Below are 2,500 nucleotides of genomic sequence, written 5' to 3'. Positions count from 1 at the left end.
CAAATGAATGGGAGTCAATGGGCGAGAGTACCCAATGCACAAAAAAAGTGCTGAAAAAGTCCACACGAGCCTAGTCAGAAATGCAGGCCGAGGCGGCTGGAGCCCCAAAGCGGCTATAAAAAGCGTGGAGAGCCGCTGTCGCCCCGGAGAAACGGAGAAAAAGTGCTGAAAAAAGGCCCACGTCCTAACGGACCTAGGCGGAAGTGCAGGCGAGGCGGCAGGAGTCTGAAAACCGCTATAAAAAGCGTGGAGAGCCGCTGTCGCCCCGGAGAAACGTAGAAAAAGTGCTGAAAAAAGGCCTAAATCCTAACGGACCTAGGCGGAAGTGCAGGCGAGGCGGCAGGAGTCTGAAAACGGCTATAAAATGCGTGGAGAGCCGCTGTCGCCCCGGAGAAACGGAGAAAAAGTGCTGAAAAAAGGCCTAAATCCTAACGGACCGAGGCGGAAGTGCAGGCGAGGCGGCAGGAGTCTGAAAACGGCTATAAAATGCGTGGAGAGCCGCTGTCGCCCCGGAGGAACGGAGAAAAAGTGCTGAAAAAAGGCCTAAATCCTAACGGACCGAGGCGGAAGTGCAGGCGAGGCGGCAGGAGTCTGAAAACGGCTATAAAATGCGTGGAGAGCCGCTGTCGCCCCGGAGGAACGGAGAAAAAGTGCTGAAAAAAGGCCTAAATCCTAACGGACCGAGGCGGAAGTGCAGGCGAGGCGGCAGGAGTCTGAAAGCGGCTATAAAACGCGTGGAGAGCCGCTCGGATGATTTTTCAAAGTGTCAAATGAATGGGAGTGAATGGGGCAGAGTACCCAATGTGTAAAAAAAGTGCTGAAAAAACGACAAAGTCCACACGAGCCTAGTCAGAAATGCAGTCCGAGGCGGCTGGAGCCCCAAAGCGGCTATAAAACGCGTGGAGAGCCGCTCGGATGATTTTTCAAAGTGTCAAATGAATGGGAGTGAATGGGGCAGAGTACCCAATGTGTAAAAAAAGTGCTGAAAAAACGACAAAGTCCACACGAGCCTAGTCAGAAATGCAGTCCGAGGCGGCTGGAGCCCCAAAGCGGCTATAAAATGCGTGGAGAGCCGCTCGGATGATTTTTCAAAGTGTCAAATGAATGGGAGTGAATGGGGCGGAGTACCCAATGCGCGAAAAAAGTGCTGAAAAAACGACAAAGTCCACACGAGCCTAGTCAGAAATGAAGGCCGAGGCGGCTGGAGCCCCAAAGCGGCTATAAAATGCGTGGAGAGCCGCTCGGATGATTTTTCTAAGTGTGAAATGAATGGGAGTGAATGGGGCGGAGTACCCAATGCGCGAAAAAAGTGCTGAAAAAACGACAAAGTGTCAAATGAATGGGAGTGAATGGGCGGAGTACCCAATGCGTGAAAAAAGGTCTGGAAAAACGACAAAGTGTCAAATGAATGGGAGTCAATGGGCGGAGTACCCAATGCGCGAAAAAAGTGCTGAAAAAATGACAAAGTGTCAAATGAATGGGAGTCAATGAGTGTTTTGGTCGACCAGGAAAAAACGCGTTTACGGGAGAGGGTAAATCAGCCGAGAGGGGGGGGGGGGGTATACTTTACCCTCTCCCGTAAATGCCATTTTTCCTGGTTGACCAAAACACCTCCAGCACGATTTCGGAAACCCAGTTTTTAGAAACACTGACCTCCAGGGGAAGTACCGAGAAAAGCACACTTTTGAATCCGCTTTTGACGCACTGAAACACGGACGTGAGCTGGGGCTGTGCCGCTCTTGGAAAACCCCTGGAGGTTATTTTCTAAAACGGGTTTCCGCGTCCCCCGGGCGCCCGTGTTGGGCCGCGCAAGGCGGTCCGGGCTGCCCACCCCATCTGAGTGCCCCGTTGGGCCGCGTGCATGGCAGGCATCCAAGGAAGGCTGATGAGCAGCGGTGATGATGATGATGAGACACCAGCTGCAAATTTGACAAAGTGTCACCTCTCAAGCATTTCCAAGCGTGACACAAACAAAAGGGAACGGGAACTTTTATATGAGTGACTTGTGCTTCTTTTTCTCCAAGTGTCACTCCACAGCTGGCACCCAGGCTGTGTGACGCAGGTGTCCGACGAGGAGCGCCCGCGATGGGCCGCGTCAGGCGGCCCGGGCCGCGCTATCACCTCCGGATGACAACATCCAAAGGAGCACGTTGGTGCTTGCTGGGAGTTTGCGCACGCGATAGGCGACGCCTGGCGGCCCTGGCCGCGCCTCGCCAGCGGGTAATGACGACCGCGAGCGCCATGCTGCGCCGATGGAGCTGTCCGAGGAGCGAGAGCGCCCGCCATGGGCGGCATCCGGCGGCCCCTGGCCGTGCTTCGTCTGCGGGTCGCTCTCCACCTCCGGGTGGCCAATCCGAGGTGTCCGCAAAGTGTGTGCGCTCGCCATGGGCGGCATCCGGCGGCCTCTGGCCGTGCTTCGTCTGCGGGTGCACACTCGGAGCGAGGCTCCTGCTCGCTCCGGCGCGGTAGCTTTGTCCGCGCTCCACCTCCGGGTGGCGAA

Source organism: Dunckerocampus dactyliophorus, unplaced genomic scaffold (assembly GCF_027744805.1).
Source record: "Dunckerocampus dactyliophorus isolate RoL2022-P2 unplaced genomic scaffold, RoL_Ddac_1.1 HiC_scaffold_40, whole genome shotgun sequence".
NCBI lineage: Eukaryota > Metazoa > Chordata > Actinopteri > Syngnathiformes > Syngnathidae > Dunckerocampus > Dunckerocampus dactyliophorus.
Note: the sequence above shows the minus strand (reverse complement) of the source record.